A 23,662-nucleotide genomic window follows, 5' to 3' on the forward strand; every position below is an offset into this window, starting at 1 on the left:
TCACCTGATGGACATTGGAGTTGTTTCCAGCATCTGGCTATTAAAATCAAGCCGCTGTGAAAAGCTGTGTTCAGATATTGTCATATACATTTGCTTTCATTTCTCTTTAGCAATGGAATGGAATTACCAGATCATGGTGAGTATAGGTTTAACTTTTTAAGAAACTGCCAAACTGTTCTCCAATGTGTTTGTTCCATTTTACACTCCTTCACATCTTTGTCAATCCCTGGTATGGTCAGTTTTTCTAATTTTTGCCATTTGAATAGGCATGTAAGGGTAATTCATGTGATTTTAATTTGTATTTCCCTAATGCCTAGGGACATTGTGTCTTTCCCTATGTTTATTTACTATCCATATCTCTTAAGTAAAGTTGCAAATCTTTGCCTATTTACCAATTTTTTCTATTACCTTGTTTTAATTTTCAGAGTTCTTTATACAAGTACTTTATCAGCTATGTGATTTGCAAACATTTTCTCCCATTCTGCGGCTAGTGTCTTCGTTCTCTTAGCAGTGTCTTTCAAAGAACAGAAGCTTTTAATTTTGATAAAGTTCAATGTATCAGTTTTTTCCTTATAAATTGTGCTTTTTGTACCATTTCAAAGAACTCTATGCCTAACTCAAGGTCACAAAGATTTTCTTCAATGTTTTCTTTCAGAAGTTGTCTAATTTTATGTATCATATTTAGGTCTATGATCCATTTTTGTACATCCTGGAAAATATGGATCCAATTTCATTGTGTTACAACAGAATATTCAGTTGTTGAATCACTATTTTTTGCTAAGGCTCTTCTTTTTCACTGATTTACCCTCACATCTTTGTGGAAAAATCAGTTATCCACCTATGTGTGGGTTTATTTCTGTTTTATCTCTGTTCTGTTCCATCACTATATGTGCCTATCTTGGTGCCAATACCACACTATCTTGATTAATAAGTCTTGAAATCAGGAAGTGTTCGCTTCTCAATTTACATATTCTTTAAAAAGTAATTTTGCTATTCTAGTTTCTCTGCATTTCCAAATGAATTTGAGAGTCAGTTTCTCAATTTCTGCAATAAAGCCTACTGGGATTTTGATGGGATTGTGTTCAATCGATATACCCGTTTTGGGAGAAATTACATTTTAACAATATTGAGTCTTCCAACCATTTATTAAATTCTTCTTTAATATCTCTCATGAGTTGTAGTTTTAAATGTACAAGGCTTGTACATCTTTTTTTCAAATTTATTAAGTAGTTCATAACTTTCATATTACTGCAAATCATGTTGTTTTTGTAATTTAAGTTTCTTATTGTTCATTCCTACTCTATAAAAATACAAGTGATATTTGTATATTTTGTATATAATTGATTTTTTATATTTTATATCTTGCCAAAATTGATATCCATATATGCATATATATTATAGGACTACATATATTTAATAGTTAGTAGGACACCCTATTTTGGCTTTTTTTGTTGTTTCTTTTTGCTGGCTTTTTTTTTTTATAAGGAGCCATATTTATCTATTCCTCAAGGAATTTTTTTTTCTATTTTTAAAGTGTAACATACAGACAGAAAAATACAAGATACAAAGGCATATTTAAATAAAATACACAAATAAGTAAACAAATATGTGAAATACAGAAGTCCTAAGCTTGATAATTTACAAGAAAATGAACACAACTAAAAAAAAAAAAAATGAACACAACTATGTAACTAGTACACTGGCCAAGAAATAAACATTACTAGCCATCCTAGATAGACACTCCCCCTGAGTTCCCGAAGTCTGACTTGACTCATATTGCCTCCACAGAGTTTATCACTTTCCTACATCTAACTGTAAAGACTAGATTTATCCATTTTTAAAAACTTAAAAAAATTTGTTTTAAATTAATATATAATGTATTATTTGCTTCATGGTTACAGGTCTGTGAATCATCAGTCTCACACAATTCACAGCACTCACCATAGTACATACCTTCCCCAATGTCCATCACCCAGGCACCCTGTCCTTCACCCACCCCTCCATCAACTCTCAGTTTCCCGAGGTTAAGAGTCTCTTGAGGTTTATCTCCCTTCCCAGTCCCATCTTGTTTCTTTTTTTTCCCTCATTTCTCCCCCATACCCCCCCACTCTGACTTTCAAATTCCTCATATCAGAGATCATATGATAATTGTTTTTCTCTGATTGACTTACTTCTCTTGGCATAATACCCTCTAGTTCCAGCCACATTGCTGCAAATGGCAAGATTTGGGGATTTTTGATGGCTACATAGTATTCCATATATATATATGGAATATATATATATATATATATATATATATATATATATATATGCCACATCTTCTTTATCCATTCTTCTGTTGATGAACATTTAGGTTCTTTCCACAGTTTTGCTATTGTGAGCATTGCTGCTATAAAAATTCAGGTACCCATGTCCCTTTGGATCACTACATTTGTATCTTTAGGGTAAATACCCAGTAGCACAATTTTGGGGTTGTAGGGTAGCTCTATTTTCAAATTTTTATGGAACCTCCAGATGGTTTTCCAGAGTGTCTGCACCAGCTTGCATTCCCACCAACAGTGGAAGAAGGTTCCCCTTTCTCGGCATCCTCACCAACATCTGTTGTTTCCTGACTTGTCAATTTTAGCCATTCTTACTGGTGTGAGGTGATATCTCACTGTGGTTGTGATTTGTATTTCCCAATGTTGAGCACTTTTTCATGGGTCTGTCGGCTATTTGGATGTCTTCTTTGTTGAAATGCCTGTTCATGTCTTCTGCCCATTTCTTAGTCGGATTATTTGTTCTTTGGATATTGAATTTGATAAGTTCTTTATAGATTTTGGATACTAGCCCTTTCTCTGGTACATCATTTGCAAATATCTTTTCCCATTCTGTTGGTTGTCTTTCGGTTTTGTTGACTGTTTCCTTTGCTGTGCAAAAACTTTTGATCTTGATGAAGTCCCAATAGTTCATTTTTGCCCTTGCTTCCCTTGCCTTTGGTGATGTTTCTAGGAAGTAGTTGCTGCAGCCGATTTCCAAGAGGTTGCTGCCCGTGTTCTCCTCAAGGATTTTGATGGATTCCTGTCTCACATGGAGGTCTTTCATCCATTTGGAGTCTATTTCTCTGTGTAGTGTAAGGAAATGGTCCAGTTTCATTCTTCTGCATGTGTCTGTCTAATTTTTCCAGCATCATTTGTTGAAGAAACTGCCTTTTTCCCATTGGACATTTTTTCCTGCTTTGTCAAAGATTAGTTGACCTTAGAGTTGAGGGTCTATTTCTGGGCTCTCTATTCTGATCCATTGATCTCTGTGTCTGTTTTTGTGCCAGTACCATACCATCTTGATGATTACAACTTTGTAATAGAGCTTGAAGTCTGGAATTATGATGCCACCAACTTTGGTTTTCTTTCTCAACATTCCTATTTGGAGTCTTTTCTGGTTCCATATAAATTTTAGGATTATTTGTTCCATTTCTTTGAAACAAGTTGATGGTATTTTGATAGGTATTGTGTTAAATGTGTAGATTGCTCTAGATAGCATAAACAGTTTTGCAATATTTGTTCTTCCAATCCATGAGCATGGAACATTTTTTCATTTCTTTGTGTCTTCCTCAATTTCTTTCATGAGTACTTTATAGTTTTCTGAGTACAGATTCTTTACCTCTTTGGTTAGGTTTATTCCTAGGTATCTTATGGTGTTGGTGTAATTGTAAATGCGGTCAACTCCGTAATTTCTCTTTCTTCTGTCTTTCTGTTGGTGTATAGAAATGCAAAGGATTTTTCTGCATTGATTTTATATCTTGACACTTTATTGAATTCCTATATGAGTTCTAGCAGTTTTGGAGTAGAGTCTTTTGGGTTTTCTTTTTTTTTTTTTTTTTTTTTTTTTAAAGATTTTATTTATTTATTTGACAGAGAGAAATCACAAGCAGATGGAGAGGCAGGCAGAGAGAGAGAGAGGGAAGCAGGCTCCCTGCTGAGCAGAGAGCCCGATGCGGGACTCGATCCCAGGACCCTGAGATCATGACCTGAGCCGAAGGCAGCGGCTTAACCCACTGAGCCACCCAGGCGCCCATCTTTTGGGTTTTCAACATAAAGTATCGTATCATCTGCAAAGAGTTCTCACTTTGACTTCTTCTTTACCCATCAGGATGCCTTTTATTTCTTTTTATTGCCTGATTGCTGAGGCTAGGACTTCTAATACTGTGTTGAATAGCAGTGGTGACAGTGGACAGCCCTGCCATGTTCCTGATCTTAGCATTAAAGCTCTCAGTTTTTTCCCATTGGGAATGATATTCGCTATGGGTTTTTCATAGATGGCTTTGATGATATTGAGGCATGTACCGTCTGTCTCTACACTGTGAAGAGTTTTTTTTTTTTTAATGTTGATTTAGTTTTATTTTATTTTTATTTATTTATTTTTTTAATTTTTTATTTTTTATACACATATATTTTTATCCCCAAGGGTACAGGTCTGTGAATCACCAGGTTTACACACTTCACAGCACTCACCAAAGCACATACCCTCCCCAATGTCCATAATCCCACCCCCTTCTCCCAACCTCCCTCCCGCCAGCAACCCTCAGTTTGTTTTGTGAGATTAAGAGTCACTTATGGTTTGTCTCCCTCCCAATTCCATCTTGTTTCATTGATTCTTCTTCTACCTACTTAAGCCCCCATGTTGCATCACCACTTCCTCATATCAGGGAGATCATATGATAGTTGTCTTTCTCCGCTTGACTTATTTCACTAAGCATGATGCGCTCTAGTTCCATCCATGTTGTCACAAATGGCAAGATTTCATTTCTTTTGATGGCTGCATAGTATTCCATTGTGTATATATACCACATCTTCTTGATCCATTCATCTGTTGATGGACATCTAGGTTCTTTCCATAGTTTGGCTATTGTGGACATTGCTGCTATAAACATTCAGGTGCACGTGCCCCTTTGGATCACTACGTTTGTATCTTTAGGGTAAATACCCAGTAGTGCTGTTGCTGGGTCATAGGGCAGTTCTATTTTCAACATTTTGAGGAACCTCCATGCTGTTTTCCAGAGTGGCTGCACCAGCTTGCATTCCCACCAACAGTGTAGGAGGGTTCCCCTTTCTCCGCATCCTCGCCAGCATCTGTCATTTCCTGACTTGTTGATTTTAGCCATTCTGACTGGTGTGAGGTGATACCTCATTGTGGTTTTGATTTGTATTTCCCTGACGCCCAATGATATGGAGCACTTTTTCATGTGTCTGTTGGCCATCTGGATATCTTCTTTGCAGAAATGCCTGTTCATGTCCTCTGCCCATTTCTTGATTGGATTCTTTGTTCTTTGGGTGTTGAGTTTGCTAAGTTCTTTATAGATTCTGGACACTAGTCCTTTATCTGATATGTCGTTTGCAAATATCTTCTCCCATTCTGTCAGTTGTCTTTTGATTTTATTAACTGTTTCCTTTGCTGTGCAAAAGCTTTTGATCTTGATGAAATCCCAATAGTTCATTTTTGCCCTTGCTTCCCTTGCCTTTGGCGATGTTCCTAGGAAGATGTTGCTGTGGCTGAGGTCGAAGAGGTTGCTGCCTGTGTTCTCCTCAAGGATTTTGATGGATTCCTTTCACACGTTGAGGTCCTTCTTCCATTTTGAGTCTATTTTCATGTGTGGTGTAAGAAAATGGTCCAATTTCATTTTTCTGCATGTGGCTGTCCAATTTTCCCAGCACCATTTATTGAAGAGGCTGTCTTTTTTCCATTGGACATTCTTTCCTGCTTTGTAGAAGATGAGTTGACCATAGAGTTGAGGGTCTATTTCTGGGCTCTCTATTCTGTTCCATTGATCTATGTGTCTGTTTTTGATCAAGAAAAGATGTTGTACTTTGTCAAATGCTTTTTCAGCATCTTTGAGAGTATCATATGGTTCTTGTTCTTTCCTTTATTAATATAAGTATCACACTGATTGATTTGCAGATGTTGAACTCAAACCTGTAGCCCAGGAATAAATTCCACTTGTTGTGGTGAATATCCTTTTAATGTACTGTTGGATCCTATTGCCTAGTATTTTGGTGAGAATATTTGCATCTGTGTTCATCAAGGATATTGGTCTATAATTCTCTTTTAGGATGGGGTCCTTGTTGGTTTGGGGATCAAGGTAATTCAGGTCTCATAAAATGAATTTGGAAGCTTTCCTTCCACTTCTATTTTTTTGGAACACTTTCAGAGAGAATAGGTATTAATTCTTCTTTAAATGTTTGGTAGAATTCCCCTGAGAAGCCATCTGGCCCTGGGCTCTTGTTTGTTGGGAGGTTTTTGATGACTGCTTCAATCTCCTTAGACCCTTTAAGTATGATAGTGTCCTTCTTTATCTCTTATTATAGTCTTTAGCTTAAAATCTAATTTATTTGATATAAGGATTGCCACTCCAGCTTTCTTTTGATGTCCATTAGCATAGTAAATTGTTTTCCACCCCTTTACTTTAAATCTGGAGGTGTCTTTGGGTCTAAAATTAATTTCTTGTAGACAGCATATTGATGGGTCTTGGTTTTTTATCCATTCTGATACCCTGTGTCTTTTGATGAGGGCATTTAGCCCATTTACATTCAGAGTAACTATTGAGAGATATGAATTCAGTGCCATTGTATATCCTGTAAGGTGACTGTTACTGTATATTGTCTCTGTTCCTTTCTGGTCTACTACTTTTAGGCTTTCTCTTTGCTTAGAGGACCCCTTTCAATATTTCCTATGGGCTGGTTTGGTGTTTGAAAATTCTTTTAGTTTTTGTTTGTCCTGAAAGCTTTTTAACTCTCCTATTTTCAATGACACCCTATCTGGATATTGTATTCTTGGCTACATATTTTTCTTATCTAATGCTCTGCCTATATCATGCCAGTCCTTTCTGGCCTGCCAGTTATCTGTGGATAGGTCTGCTTCCAATCTATTTCTACTGTTGAATTTACAGACCTCTTGTCCTGAGTCCTGTCCCTTGTCTCAGGAATTTTTCTTTGTCACTGAGACTTGTACATTTTACTATTAAATGACAGGGTGTTGACCTATTTTTATTGATTTTGAGAGGGTTCTCTATGCCTCCTGGATTTTGATGCTTGTTCCCTTTGCTAAATTAGAGAAATTCTTTGCTATAATTTGCTCCAATATACCTTCTGCCCCCTCTCTCTTTTTTCTTCTTCTGGGATCCCAATTGTTCTAATATTGTTTTGTGTTATAGTATCACTTATATCTTAAATTCTTCACTCATGATCCAGTAATTGTTTATCTCTCTTTTGCTCAGCATCTTTATTCTCCATCATTTGGTCTTCTATATTACTAATTCTCTCTTCTGTCCCATTTATCCTAGCGGTAAGAGCCTCCATTTTTCATTATACCTCATTAATAGCTTTTTTAAATTTCAACTTGGTTAGATTTTAGTTCTTTCATTTCTCCAGAAAGGGATTTTATTCCTCCAGAAAGGGATTCTCTAGTATCTTCCATACTTTCTTCAATACTTTCTTCAAAAAGTATCTTCCATATGTTCTTCAAACCCAGCTAGCATCTTGATAATCAACATTCTGAACTTTAGTTCTGACATCTTAATGTCCATATTGATTAGGTCCCTAGCCATTGGTACTCCTATAATTCTTTTTTTTGAAGTGAGCTTTTCTGCCTTGTCATTTTATCCAGATAAGAGTAGATGAATGAGAGAACAAAATACTAAAAGGTTAGCAACAATCCCAGGAAAATATACACTAACCAAATCAGAAGAGACCCAAAACCAGGGCTAGAAGAAAGGAAGGAAAACATATATATATATATATATATACATATATATATATATATGATCAATCATAATATTTTATATATATTAGACTGGTGAGTGGAACAGAGCCACACACTTGATTTTGGGTATATTTTGGTCTGTTAGAAGAAATTGCCTCCCAAAGTTTTAAAGAAGGAAAAACTTACATATATACAAAAGTAAGGATAAACACAGTAAAGGGATGGAAAATGACTGTAAAGATGAAAATTAAAAAGGATTCTAAAAAAGGAATTGATAAGAAGTTGGCTGAAAAGAGAAAAAGAAAAAGGAAAGAATGTGATCAAATTGGAAACTAGAACAAAGCCATTCACTAGATCTAGGGTATATTTTGATCTGTTAGAAAAAACTGTACCCCAAAATTGTAAAAAAAAAAAAAAAAAAAAAGAAAAAGAAAAAAAAACACTATATGTATACTAAAAAAATAAGGTTAAATACAATGAAGTGTATTTAATGAAGTGTATTTAATGAAATTAAATACAATGAAGAGATAGAATATGACTATAACAATGAAAATTTTAAAAGATTTTTAAAAAGATATTGATAAAATAAAATAGTTAAAAAGGGTTAAAATAGGACAGAGGAAAATTTTTTTTTAAATAGAATAAGAAAGGGACACCTGGGTGGCTCAGTTGGTTGGGCAGCTGCCTTCGGCTCAGGTCATGATCCCAGCGTCCTGGGATCGAGTCCCACATTGGGCTCCTTGCTCGGCAGGGAGCCTGCTTCTCCCTCTGCCTCTGCCTGCCATTCTGTCTGCCTGTGCTCTCTCTTTCTCTCTCTCTCTGACAAATCAATAAAATCTTTAAAAAAAAATAGAATAAGAAAAAAATAAAATTAAAACAAGTTTTAACTTTGGAAGACTAAAGAGTCATGGGGAAAAAGCCACGGATTCTGTATTACTTTTCCATAGCTCTGGAATTCTGCAGTTCTCATTGATCGGTGAACTTGGTCTTGGCTGGATGTTCTTGCCGATCTTCTGGGGGAGGGGACTGTTGCAGTCATTCTCAAATGTCTTTGCCCAAGGCAGAATTGCACCGCCCTTGCCAGGGGCCAGGCTAAGTCATCTGCTTGAGTTCGCTCTCAGGAGCTTTGGTTCCCTGAACGCTTCCTGTATAGCTTTGGAGGAGGAGAATGAAGATGACGGCCTCTCACTCTCTGGCAGGGAGGAGCCAAGAGCTTAGGGCCCTATTCCTCAGTGTGCCCTCAGAGAAAAGCAGTCAATCATTCCTGTCTCCCTGGTCTCCAGCTGCAAGTTCACTCGGCCCATGAATGAGCATTTCTATCTCTGGTGTATGGCCCCTTTTGGAGTCTCCAAACCCAGCAGATTGCTGCAGTGCTCCAGCACCACTCTCTCAAAGGGAGGAAGGTGAGTCTCCCCAGAACTACCACTTGTGGGGTCCCTGCTTGAAGAGAAGTGGTCAGACTCTGCCTTGGATCATGGTTTAAGGTAACCCCAAGTTGAGAGCTCACTCCTCTGCTCTGTCTCTACAGTCAGCTTCCGTGCTCTGTTACCTGGGAGCTCTGCCACTCTCAAGCACCCCCTGGTCTTTCTGTGACCCTACAGAAAGGCCTACACTATTCCCGTGAGGGCTCCACCCCCCCTTAGCCTCTGGAGCGATGTCCCTCAGTGTAGCCAACTTCTAAAAGTTCTGATTTTGTGCTCTCTGCTCTACTGCTTGCCAGGAGCCGGCCTCTCCCTCCGAGGTCTGTCTTCCCAAATGTCACCTCAAATTCACTTCTCCACATGTTCTACCTTCCAGAAAGTTGTCGGTTTCTGTTCCTAGAATTACTGCTCTTCTTCTCTTCCATATCCTGTTGACTTTGTAGGTGTTCAGAAGGTTTGATAACTATCCAGCTGAAATCCTGGGACCCGACAATATTTATGTCTCCTACTTATCCACCGTCTTGCTCCTCCTCCCTCAGGATACCCTATTTTGATTCCTTCATCTTTGGGATAAAATATATTAAAGTGGTGTCTGGGTAGCTCAATGAGTAGGGCATCTGACTCTTTATCTTGGCTCAGGTCTTTATCTCAGGGTCATGAGTTTAAGCCCTGTGTTGTGTTCCACACTGGGCATGGAGCCTATAAAAAAAATTTTTTTTTTAATGGTAAAAGGCAAGTGAAGTCTCTGAAACTACCCCAACTCAGCAAAGATAGTAAATCAAAAATAATATCGTATTTCAGGGAGGAATGGCAAAAATTAATTCTACCCTTAAAGACCTAAGTGGTACAGGTATTATTGGTCCCCATCATACATGTATTTAATTCTCCAATCTGGCTCCTACTGAAACTAAATCATGAAAGATGTCAACTCAAACTCAACAACATACTGGCCCAAATTGCACCTGAAGTGTCAGATGTGGTATCTTTGTTGGAGCACACTAACACTGTCTCTGGTATATGGTATGTGACCATTCAGCTGTCAAATGCATTCTTTGTCATCTCTATCAGAAAGTTCACATAGACTTATGCCAGACAACATAATGCATTTACTGTCTTACCAGTGGTCTAAGTTAACTATTTCATTCTCTGTCAAAATATAGCCCAGAGGTAATTGAATTTCTGGACATTCTGCAAAATATTATCTTGGTCCCTTGTAGGGACATTATCATGTTGACTGGATCAGATGAGCAAGAAGTAGCAAGTATGTTAAAGGCCTTGTTAAGACACACATTCTGAACAGTGGGAAATAAGCCCAGTAAAGGCCCCACCACACCAGCAAGAATTTGGGGTCAATGGCCTCAGGCATGAGAGGATATCCCCTCCAAAGTGAAAAGCAAATTAGTATCTCTTACGCTTCCTGCCAGCAACATGGAACCATAACACCTAGAAGGGATCTCCAGGTTCTGGAAGTATCATACTCTACACTTAGAAATATGGTTTGGCCCATTTTACCAAATAACAAGGAAGTCTCCCAATTTGAGTAAGCCCCAGAGTAGCAAAGGGCTCTAAAGCAAGTCCAGGCTGGAAGTAGCTCTGTCACTCTGCCATCTGACCCAGGAGACATTATGGCATTAGAGGTATCTGTGATAGAAAAAGATGCCATATGGATTTTATGGCAAGTTCCGATATAAGAGTCACAGTACCAGAGCACCTGGGTGGCTCAGTCAGCTAAGTACCTGCCTTCAGCTCAGGTCATGATCCCAGGGTCCTGCAATTGGCACATCAGACTCCCTGCTTAGCTGAGAGCCTGCTTCCCTGCTTCTCCTTCTCCCTCTGCTCTTCCCTGCACTAATCACTCATACTCTCTCAAATAAATAAAGTCTTTAAAAAAAAAAAAAAAGGAGAGAGAACCACAATGCAGATCCCTTGGATTCTGGAGTATGATCATGCCATTTGCTGCAGGTATTATAAACCATTTGAGGGACACCTAGCTGGTTCAGTTAGTAGAGCATGCAGCTCTTTATCTAGGGCCAGGAATTCAAGGCCATGTTGGGAGTAGAGTTTACTTAAAAAAAAAAAAAAAATCAATTTAAATAAATCATTTGAAAAACAGATTCTGGTATGCTACTAGCTTCCATGGAAAAGACAGAAAACTTGACTGTTGGACATCAAGTGACTATGTATCCAGAAATGCCTACCACGAACTGTGTTCTGTCAAACCCACACAGTTATAAGGTCAAGTGTGTTTGGCAACATTCCATTCTGAAATGGAAGTGACACATTTGGGATTGAGCACAAGAAAAGGCAAAGGGCAAAAGTAACCTGCACAAGCAGCTGCTCCAGGTTCCATGTCACTCACCACCATGGCACCATCGTCTGTCCCACAGCTCACCCAGGACTACATAGGGGGACCTTTATGAACAGCTCACAGAGAAGGAAAAAGACAGGACTTCGTTCATGAATGATTCTGCTCAGTATGTGAGTACAAGTCAGAAATGGACTACAGCTATACTAAATGTCCACTCGGGGACGGCTCTGAAGATGGGGGGTGAAGGAAAGTCTTCCCCGCTGAGAAGAACTTCCCTTGGAGCTCTTCATTCACTTTGTGTGAAGGGAAAGTGGCCCAGGGAAAGACTGTGTAGACTCATGGACATGGACATGTGGTTGACTGTTTGGTCAAGAGCTTAAAATGAGAAGGATTAGAACACTGAGGATCGGGAGGTCTGGGGAAGAAGCTTATGGATGGACATACGGGAGAAGGTAGGAAGTGTGGAGATCTTTGTATTGCTTACTCCTATCCACCAGAGAATAGTAATCAAGGAAGAGGCCCTAAGAAAATCAGTCACTAGAACAACCCACACACAAGTCTTAGAGTCTCAGAGCCTATTTCCCAGAGGAACCTACCCATGGCAAATACACAGTCTTTGGTTCTTTATCTGATTATATTCAGTACCAAACTGGGTCTTTTCTCCCAAAATCACAATTTTGATATCAGAAGAGTGTCCATATTTTTCATATGTATATAATATGGTACCATTTGTACAAAGACAGGGAAAATATTATATGCTCATGATTGCTTTCATATACAGAAAATATTCCTGGAAGGACATACCAGGAACAATGAACAATTGGTGCCTTAAGGAAACAGAACAATGCGATAGATTAAGAAGGAGAACTTTTTACTGTACACTCTTACTTTTTCTGAAACCATGCACTATGAACTTCTAAATAAATTAGAGGGCGCCTGGGTGGCTCAGTGGGTTAAGCCGCTGCCTTCGGCTCAGGTCATGATCTCAGGGTCCTGGGATCGAGTCCCGCATCAGGCTCTCTGCTCAGCACGGAGCCTGCTTCCTCCTCTCTCTCTCTCTCTCTCTGCCTGCCTCTCTGCCTACTTGTGATCTCTCTCTGTCAAATAAATAAATAAATAAATAAAAACCTTTAAATAAATAAATAAATTAGAAAATTCCAAAAGAGTGAGTCATTTTTTCACACAAAATTTCTTTGCCCTCTTTCCTCATCATAATTCCACACTCACAGAAGTTGCCACAAAAGCCCTAATCCATCCATCTTCAGGAACTTCAAAATGAGTTTCAGGCAAACTCCACTTACACAAGCTCTTCGCTCTCCCTAGGTACTTCCCCTTTCCATATCTATTCTTTGTCATCTTCTAGTAAAGCCTTCTTTTTTCTCATGCAGCCTCACTGATCTCCCCATGCTCTTCAGGCTCTTCATTTATTTGTTGTTCCACTCCAACCATTATCCACACGAACTTAGGCTAGTAATAACATAAGCTTCTTCCTCCCAAAGGTGAGGCGAGAGATTAGAAACAACTAAAATCTAATATATTTTCCTTTCTCATGATGACATCCCTTCTTAGCATCACTATCAGTTTTAATGACTTGGTTTAATAGAGTATCTCCAGTGCCCAAGACAGGACCTGGCACCTGATTGAGCCTTATTATTTATTGAGTTAAATGAAAGGACAGAATTCGTAAATAAACAATACTCTCTGTTCAGAGGTCAGCTCATTTTTTTCTATGCAACCTTAAAATAAATGTTGCCATTCCCAGATTTTAGGAAGTCTGTGGCCCCAGTGTCTGTCCTTGGAAGTCCCCTAAAGGTGATCTAGAGAGACCCGACTCCCGGCTGGAGACACATGTTGTTAGATGCTTCCCACTGTGGGGATATTTTTGTTGGTTCTGTTTTTGTTTTACCAGATCATCAGTTTATGTGAAAAGTATATAACTTAGGAATAGCTACATGGAGGAGATAGATACTCAGGGCAAATATGGGGAACAGGACAAGGGCCAAGGGTTGGGGCAGTGGAGACCTTTCAAGCTCTCTCTGGACACCCCATTCTTGCAGCACCTCCATGCATGCACCAAACCGGAAGCTCTCTGAACCCCACCCTTTCAGGGTCTTATGGAAACTTCCTCACATGGGCAGGATTGATTAAAGCATTGGCCATTAGTGATTGAACTCAATCCCTAGTCTCTCTGGGCAGGGTGGGTTCCCCTATCAGTCGACCCCCAGCCACAGGGGCTTTCCAAAAGTCAGATCATTAACATAAACTCAGGTGTGGTTAAAAAGGAACTTGTTGTGAATAACCAAAGACACTTTTATTACCCATATTATCACGCTCTTTCCACTTAGGAAATGTCAAGTGTTTCAGGAGCTCTCAGGAGCCAGGAGTAAGACAGACAAAGACCAGCACCATGGTGATATTTAATGATACTGCAGGGGTGGCTTGCTGTGCTTCATGATTTCTCTGAATTCTCTAATCTCTCCGTCTCCTGTTATTGTTGCTGTTAAAAAAGCGTTTTGGCTTGGTGTCCGTGCACTCCACGCTTCTCTCAAATCAGCTTGAAGGCTAGGGCTGCTAAATTGGAAAATGTCCTTGTCTCTCAGGACACTACTTCTATAACTGCTTGATTTGTAGGTCTCCAAGCAGAAGAGTGAAAATTTTTAAATTTCCTCACAGTTCTCAAAGGAGGCCAGAGAATAAAAGATTGAAAACACCAACACCTACCACACAGATTGGATATTTTTTTCCTCCATGCTAACAAAGTGGAGATGCTAACAAAAATTGGATCATCTGCTTTCTCTGTTCTGTCCTTTCGCTTCTGCCCAGGAAGCAAAGGTCTAAATACTGAAAAATCACTAATTATATTCCGAATCCTTCGTATAGCTGCAGCAATTATGTATTAGTGAAGAGCTTCAAGCTGAAGCCTGCTTTCTCTTTAGCAGAAAACACCCCCTCCTGCTTATTCAGAAACTACTATATCATTTATTTATCACACACCCACCATATGCTAGACACTATGTTATTTTCTTTCACATAAGTGACTTCCTTTAATGTATCTCTTTGTGAGTGTGTGTACATTTATTCATTCATCACACAACTGGTAGCAGGAGAAAAAAAATTCTAACAAGGATTTATCCTTCTTGACTTGCTGGGGTCCTCAGCCATGAGGACAAAGCAAATGAAGGGTTAGTGTAATCAGCTTTGATTTTCTACAGATGGAGTATTGTTATTTAAATATAATTTCTTTCTGGGGCGCCTGGGTGGCTCAGTGGGTTAAGCCGCTGCCTTCGGCTCAGGTCATGATCTCGGGGTCCTGGGATCGAGTCCCGCATCGGGCTCTCTGCTCTGCAGGGAGCCTGCTTCCTCCTCTCTCTCTCTGTCTGCCTCTCTGCCTACTTGTGATCTCTCTCTGTCAAATAAATAAATAAAATATTAAAAAAAAATAAAAAAATAAAAAAAATAAATATAATTTCTTTCTTTATTTTGTAGTTCCTGGTTTTAAAAGACGGGTTCCTAGTTAAGCTAAAACTAGATACACAACATCAGTCATTTAAACTCTCACTTGTTAATTATATGAGAAAACATTGCACCCTGTGTATGGATTTGAAATCGCTGGCCATACTCCCACTTTGTGAAAGATGCGGTATAAACAGAAGTATGTCTCACCACCAAGTTAACTCCAAATACAACCAAGTGATTTTGCTATGTCAGTACTTGAAGTGATATATACTTCTGTATGCAAATTTACTGAGGCTTATATAGAAATAAAAGAGGGTGGCTCACCAAAACCCTACAATCTAATTTTAGGACATTTTCCTCCCTTATAAAAGAAACCCCATACCTATTTGCTGTCAATGCCATCTTTCCCCTATCCCCCACTCTCATCACTTCCCAGCTCTAGGCAACCCCTAACTTTCTGTCTCTATTGATTTTCCTATTCTGGACATTTTATATAATTTTTAAATTTTTTAAAAAGACTTTATTTATTTATTTGACAGAGAAACAGAGAACATAAGCAAGGAGAGAAGCCAACTCAGGGAGAGGGAGAAGTAGGCTCCCCACTGAGCAAGAAACCCAATGCGGGGCTTGATCACAGGACCTTAGGTTCATGACCTGAGCCAAAGGCAGACACTTACCGAGCCACCCAGGCGCCCCTGGACATTTCATACAAAGGGAATCAAGGCTCATCCGTGTCGTAGCATGAATCAATACTTCATTTATAAAGAAAGCTTTTTTAATATCTAAAAATCAAATAAATTCTTTGTGAGGTAATGAAAAGGGTATATGAAAGATAAACACATAATTCAGTTATGTACCACCAAGTATCTTATTTTGATCATGTCAAGGTCAGGATTTTTAATTTGCACATTTTGATAGACAGCTGTGTAGTTTCAGAAAAAGATAATTAAAGAGAAAGACTAAAATAGGACATGTTTTATTGTTAAATTTGGTGATATATTTCTCCATTTCTGAAAATTCATAGATATTATGGAAAGATGCTGGTTTAATGCATTCACAAAGGAAAAAAATCTGAAGGGCTCAAGAAAATGGGTGCTTGAAAACTGACGCAGAGATTGCTCTTCTTTAATCAAATACCAAACAGAGGTCTGAAAACTCATTTTAGCGTAAGAATATTTAGTTGCCTCATAAATAAAGCAAGGTCATGGGGTTTCCATTGTGTAAAGGGAACATGAAAAATATCATGCCTATTGCCAGCTGCCCTTAGGGCACCAGGCAGCAATAATACCTTTCAGCAATTCACCCCTAATTCTTCTCAATTTTTCATAGATCCCTTCACGGTTCTTTGCTCTAACCTTCCTTTGACTTTCAGTCACCTTCTTTCCCTGTTCTTGGTCTGCTTTGCTATCATCAGATGCGTCTTACAAGGAGGAAGAGAACAAAAGTCACCAGGCACAAAAATGCCCAACTGACCTTTCCTTCTGCAGAAGCCTAAAGTGACAGCCACATTGTTGTGGACTTGCCCGGGCTCTATACGAGGCCAACTAAGCCTTGGTTAAGGTTTCAACATATCAGGGATGCCAATCACGAAGAAAAAATTAAGTAAGCCTATGTTTCATATTTTCAAAACTCCTCTGATAGCTATGGTAGTATAAATTTTAAAATAACTGGACTGACTGACACTTACTGTATAAGTTAATATTGCTTGTATTTTATATCACACAATGGTGAGGTGTTGCAAACGGATCTCAGCCACTTTAGTATGCACGACACTTATGTTCTTTTGGAAAGATGACAGTAGCCACCTAAGAAGTTTGCCTGGAATAAAGATTAGCACTCCCCCACAACCTTGGCGCCTGGCTATGAAGAAAGGAGCCCGCAGACTACATTCTGCCAATACACACACATTCACCATCTAACCATTGCCTAAGCAGGCAAGCACAAAAGCCATTCATACCTCCTATTCTGAGCTCAAAAGAAATTCCTGCTTGCTTGCTTTTCTTTTCTTCCCTTCCTTCCTTTTTCTTTCTTCTTTCATTCCTCTCTCTCTCGTTTCTTTTGTCTAGATGCTCTAGTCACTCTAGGCAGACTCTCCAGGACAGAACGCAAGAATCCTTTGAGCCTAAGATTACACACCGAAGAAAACCATGCTGTAGAAATCTGTTGATTTTATACCTTATACATGCAAGCATGGGGAGTGTCTCTAAAACATCTCACAAATCAATACATCAAAATTACCCATTTCTAACTTTCTTCATGCTATTTTACAAATCATTAATTTTACCATTAAAATGACCATGGTTGACCTTTAGTCTGCTAAGAAATAGAGTAACTACCAGTTGGTCACAGCACGGGTAATCACAGAAACACCATCTGTGTAGGCTAGCTGTCTGTGGCAATCTCTGGTTAGAATGTGAGCTGTACTTAGTTGTAGCTTAATCTTAGTAACAAACACATAGTAACAATCAGTCCATGCTAAATTATTTTTTAAGATTTATTTATTGATTTGAGATAGAGAGCAAAAGACAGCAAGTGAGCACAGTGTGGGGAGAGGCAGAGGGAGAGGGAGAAGCAGACTCCTCACTGAGCAGGACCCTGAGATCATGACCTGAGCCGAAGGTAGATGCTTAACCAACTGAGCCACCCACTGCCCCTGGTTCTAGAATTTTTTATGGTTTCAGGTCTCACATGTAGGTCTTTTTTTTTTTTAAAAGATTTTATTTATTTATTTGACAGAGTGAGATCACAAGTAGGCAGAGAGGCAGGCAGAGAGAGAGAGGAGGAAGCAGGCTCCCTGCCAAGCAGAGAGCCCGATACAGGACTCGATCCCAAGACCCTGAGATCATGACCTGAGCCGAAGGCAGAGGCTCAACCCACTGAGCCACCCAGGTGCCCTCACATGTAGGTCTTTAATCCATTTTGAATTTGGTTTTGTGTATGGTATAAGAAAGTGGTCCTGATTCCTTTTTTGCACGTTACAGTCCAGTTTTCCCAACACTATTTGGTGAAGAGACAATCTTTTTCGCATTGCTATTCTTTATTGAAGATTAATTGACCATATAATTATGGGCTCATTTATGGGTTTTCTATTCTGTTCCATTGATCTATGTGTCTGTTTTTGTGCCAGTACCATGCTGTTTTGATTATTACAACTTTTGTCAGGTAATTTGAGGTCTGGAGTTGTGATGCCTCCAGCTTTGCTTTTCTTTTTCAAGATTGCTTTCGCTATTCAGAATTTTATTTTTTTTTTGTTTTAAGTAAACTCTAGGCCCATTGTAGAGCTTGAAGTCATGACCTTAATTTAAGATCAAGAGTCACCCACTCACCAACTGAGCTAGCCAGGTGCCCTGCTCTTTGGGGTCTTCTGTGGTTCCATACAAATTTTAAGATTGTTTGTTCTAGTTCTGTGAAAAATGCTCTTGGTATTTTGATAGGGATTACATTAAATGTATAGCTTGCTTTGGGTAGTAAGACATTTTTATCAATATTTATTCTTCCAATCCACAAGCATGGGATGTGCTTCCATAAGACTAACTTTAATGAGGACATATACAAAATGTGTCGATTGTGATTGAGTCCCTACTATATGCTAAAAGTGCTAGGAAGTGTCAATGACTAAAATGGGAAATTCTCTGCTTTCATGGAGCTTACATAGATTTGTGTCACACTGTTAATACCTCTTTCTCCTATTCTTGGATCACTTTGCTTATCACCAATTCATTAAAAAAAACTGTTGGAAACCTAGAATCACTTTTCTTAAATCATGTTAAATTTCATAAGTGATATGCAAACAAAACTTGTGTTATGAAAATCTGGTTTCAAGCCAATTTTTTAAAGTGTAGATACTCTCCTGTCCTATTCGCAATCCTGAACTACCATGAGGACTAACTCATGCACTCACTTTTTAAAGACAATTATTTACTGAGTGTTTATTATGTTCTGGTGATGTAGCAGTGAACCAAACAAAGGTCTTGCCCCAGGAACTTACTATTCTAGGGCAGAAAGACAAACAATAAACAAACAAGAATGTGCTGGGTTGTAACAGGTCCTAAGAATGGAGGAAAAATAAAGTAGAATATGAAGAATAGGGTGGGCCAGGGGTAGAACTAAGTCCTCATCCTTAGGGGAAGGTCTCTCTGATATGTTGAATTTATGCAAAAACTTGAAGGAAGGGAGGGACGCCTGGGTGGCTCAGTTGGTTAAGCAGCTGCCTTCGGCTCAGGTCATGATCCCAGCATTCTGGGATCGAGTCCCACATCGGGCTCCTTGTTCGGAAGGGAGCCTGCTTCTCTCTCTGCCTCTGCCAGCCATTCTGTCTGCCTGTGCTCGCTCTCTCCCACCCCCTCTCTCTCTGATAAATAAATAAAATCTTTAAAAAAAAAAAAATTGAAGGAAGGGAGGCAATGAGTCATATGGATATAAGGAGGAAGAGCATTTTTTAAAAAGTTTTTTCAATTTAATTTACTTACTTGAGAGAGATAGCAAGAGAGAGCGAGCACTAGCAGCAGGAATAGGGAGAAGCAGGCTCCCAACTGAGCAGAGAGCCCGATGTGGGGCTCCATCCCAGGACCCTGAGATCAAGAACTGAACTGAAGCCAGATGCTTACCTGACAGCCATTCAGGTGCCCCCAGAGGAAAGAGCATTACTGACAGGGGCAACAAGAGCAAAGACCTCCAGGTCTTGCCATTCCTGGCAAGTTGAAGGCACAGGAGGGAAGTCAGGGTAGTGGGAACAGAGTGAACAAGAGAATAGATAAGATCAGAGTGTTGAGAGGGGTAGAGGAGACAGATTCTGTGGTAGTGTGGAGGCCATCTTAAGGACTTTTACTCTGAGTGAGATGAGAAGTTACTGGAGTGTATTAAGCATGTGAGGGTCGTGATCTGACATATATATTATTAGAACCAAATAAGCCACCAAGGGCAAGGTGGAAACAGAGAAAACCATTAGGAAGTTTTAGGAGTGACCCAGGCAAGTGATGACAGTGGCTTGAACCAGGGTAGCAGTGGAGACAGTGTGAAGTGGAAGGACTGTAAGTATGTCTTGAAGCCTCAATTTGGATACATTTTAGATAATGTATGTGAGTTATGAGAGAAAAGTGGGACAAGGGAGACCCAACTGTTTAAAAGGTGAATCCCTTCCAAAAAGGAGATAATGTATCTTTAAAATGATAGTGCAATTTTACATGTCATGTGTGTGAACTAGAGCAACATAGTAACTTTGTATTTGACATTCTAAAGGCTTCTCACACTTATCTCCTTTTTCTTCATGTATCTGTCAGGTAACCCAAAAATCTCTGCTACTACATTATGTAAACATACATGTTCATATATAAAATACCTCTGCCTATCCATTGGTAAAACACCAAAACAGTGGGTTGGCTTCCTCAGGTTTATATGACACATTATTTCATACTCTCATTCCAAACATTGCTTTTTCTTTTCATTCCCATGCACAGCCACATCAACATTATCCTCCAAAATTCTGTTATACATGGTATGAAGGTTCACATGAATGATGGGTATTACATTCAATTTTCAAGAACTTACAGGCAGGAAAAAATGTCTCTTCCAGTCCTTTAAAATGAGGTGACTATGATGCAAAAGTTTTCAAAAAATGATTTTTCAGGAAAAAACATTATTTAAATCTAATGTATTTTTGGTCTATTATTATTGGGCTTTTAATATCAAGTCACGTAATTTTGTAGGCATTTGCAAGTAAAATTTTTGCAAGGTTGAGCTCTTCTCTGGCATGTTTTACACATCTTTAAAGCTCACCAACCCTTTTCACGTTCCAGCTCTGTTGTACATTAGTAGCACAATCTTGGACATTTCCTCATTGTATAATGAAGACAATAATAGTGCCTACTTCATTAGGTTATTGGGGATTAAATGATGTACAGAATAATGGATGGCACATTGTAAACACTCAAAAAATAATATCTTCAGCCACCACTGCTGCCATTCTCATCATCAGGCTACCACAGTCTGTTGGTTGGTAAATCTTAAAATCTTAACTTGTTTCCACTCAATGCAAAAAAAAAAAAAAAAAAAAAAAAAAAATTCGTTGCAGTCAATACGTTAAAAATATCATGAAACTTAGTACAGACAAAACACCAGTTGTCCGTTAGATTTTTCCCCCACTGCCTTTTAGCTGATTGTTTTTGACATTCCAGAGGAACAGACAATGGAAAGAAACTTTGCTTCCCATCTAGCCAGTGTTTTTTCAGAAAATTGCTGCCAACAGGTATAGTCACTTAAACAGCAAGGGATGGCTCTTCTCTTTCAGGGTAATCCCTTCTTGTTCCAGACATTAGCAGCCTGCTGGTTAGGGAGAAGCAGAAACAGGTCAGTGCCAAGTGCTTAACGTTGGCTTTCTCTCTTGCTCTCATCATTACCCTGTAGAAAGTTGTTGGAACAAAGCAAATTCATTCATTGCAAATAAAATTAAATAAAATCTTCAAGCTTGAGTTTCTGCCCATTTTTACCTTAAAAGGATGATTTCTAACAAAATTCACTTTCTCTACCAAGATAAAGCACATTTGTTTTGCCCTTTGCCCTGTATGTTCTATGGATTTCCCACACAAAATCTAAGCAATATCTTCCATCTCTCCTTAAGCTTTAAGAAAGCCACTCATCTTATAAATAATACTCCACGATGGGGAGAGGGAAAAGGGACCAATGTGAATGATGATTATTTTAATCCCAAACATGAGGTACCTCTTTCTCTGCATCCTCACCAACACATGTTGTTTCCTGTGTTATCAGTTTTAGCCACTCTGACAGGTTTGAGGTGATATCCAATTGTAGTTTTAATCTGTATTTTCCTGGTGATTGGTGATGTTGAGCATCTTTTCATGTGTCTGTGGGCCATCTGTATGTCTTCTTAGAAAAAAAGATGTCTATGCATGTCTTTTGCTCATTTTTTAACTGGATTACTTGCATTTCTTAATGTTGAGTTTTGTAAGTTCTTTACATATTTTAGATACTAACCCTTTATCAGATATGTCATTTGCGACTATCTCCTCCCATTCCAAAGGTTGCCTTTAGTTTTGTTGATTGTTTCCTTCACTGTGCAGAAGACTTTTATCTTGATTTCTTATTTTTTAAAGAAAGATATGTTCATGGGCGCCTGGGTGGCTCAGTGGGTTAAAGCCTCTGCCTTCGGCTCGGGTCATGGTCCCAGGGTTCTGGGATCGAGCCCCACATCGGGCTCTCTGTTCGGCGGGGAGCCTGCTTCCTCCTCTCTCTCTCTCTCTCTGCCTGGCTCTCTGCCTACTTGTGATCTCTGTCTGCCAAATAAATAAATAAAATATTTTAAGAAAGAAAAAAGGAAAGATATGTTCAATGTAGGTATCAAAAAGAATTCTGAGAAAAATCACTCCACTTGAGGACTTTTAAGTAGAAAATTCAATCTTGCAAATTATTATTCTTTCACTTGCTCAGGAGAAGTGGTGATTTATTAAAGACAAAAGTAAAGAGATAAATTAGTACCCATGTTAAGCACTTGGTAAAATCGGAGATGATACCCTTTTCTGGCCTTGATTCTTTTAAATAAATCATAGGAAAAAGTTTTAAAATGCCAAAAGACTTAGAGACCAATAAAAATAATTTTAAACACCTGTTTATTCGCTAACCAAAACAGAATTAAGCAACCAAAAAAACAGGTATTTTTATACCAGTTTTAGCCTTCTGTTTATGGGAGTTCTTCCTTTCTTCATATGTTTGATCAGATTTAGCCCTCCCCACACTCAACAAAAAGGCAAACACAATGGTTCTCACCTACACTGGTTTTCCCCTACTTCAAGGGGAGAAAACATCTGGACCTCAGGGTGCCTGACTGGCTCATTTGGTGGAGCATGTGATTCATCTCAGGGTTGGAAATTTGAGCCCCATGTTGGATGTAGAGATTGTTTAAAAATAAAATCTTAAAAAAAAAAAAATCCTCTGATGCAGAAGGAGAGGGGCAACAGTGACATCTGATTGTATTTCTATTACCTTAGTTAATAAGGGTTCAGTGGATGGGTTCCCTCTCTTTCCTTTCATACTGATATTAGCATTTTTAGCAATATTAATAAATTTCAGTTTATACTAATATTAGTACAAATACTAGTGATTTCCCATAGGAACTTTGAAAACATCACACATTCCATTTGTGGTGATAATGCAATTTTTTTATCCAAGAAGACTCCACACAGATCTTGACGAGACTTGCTTAAGAAAACGAGTTAACAGTCGGTTTTTTATTTCTATTTTTTTTTTCCCAAAAGAGGGGGAAAAATGAATGTATAATGAGTATCAATAAGCTCAGGGCTATAAAAAGGAATTTTACCAAAGGTCTTCTAGAATAGAACTCCAATATATAAATAAAATCTTTACACTAAAAAGCACGTAAACTGACTTTATGTAAATAAGTTTACTTCCTAAGTGCTGCGAGGGTCATTCCTATTTAAGAGCGTCTATGGAACACTTTTTCGAAATTAAAGAATCTCTTTGTGCTATGAATCTTCTTAACTAAACAACTTGGATGCATATTGAACTTTCTTAGTAGAGAATTCATCAATGTGTAAGTGAATTGTGGTTCACTATAGAATGGTCTGCTATGTTGATCATAATACCATTCAGCAATGGAATGGACCAAACTACTGATTGAGAAGTGGCCTACCATTGCAGCTATTCCCCCAAAGACAATTACAACAAACACCCTGGATCCCAACTTTTTTTTTTTTTTTTTTTTTTGTCCCAG

The sequence above is a fragment of the Mustela lutreola genome, chromosome 18 (genome assembly GCF_030435805.1).
Source record: "Mustela lutreola isolate mMusLut2 chromosome 18, mMusLut2.pri, whole genome shotgun sequence".
In the NCBI taxonomy this organism is placed as follows: domain Eukaryota; kingdom Metazoa; phylum Chordata; class Mammalia; order Carnivora; family Mustelidae; genus Mustela; species Mustela lutreola.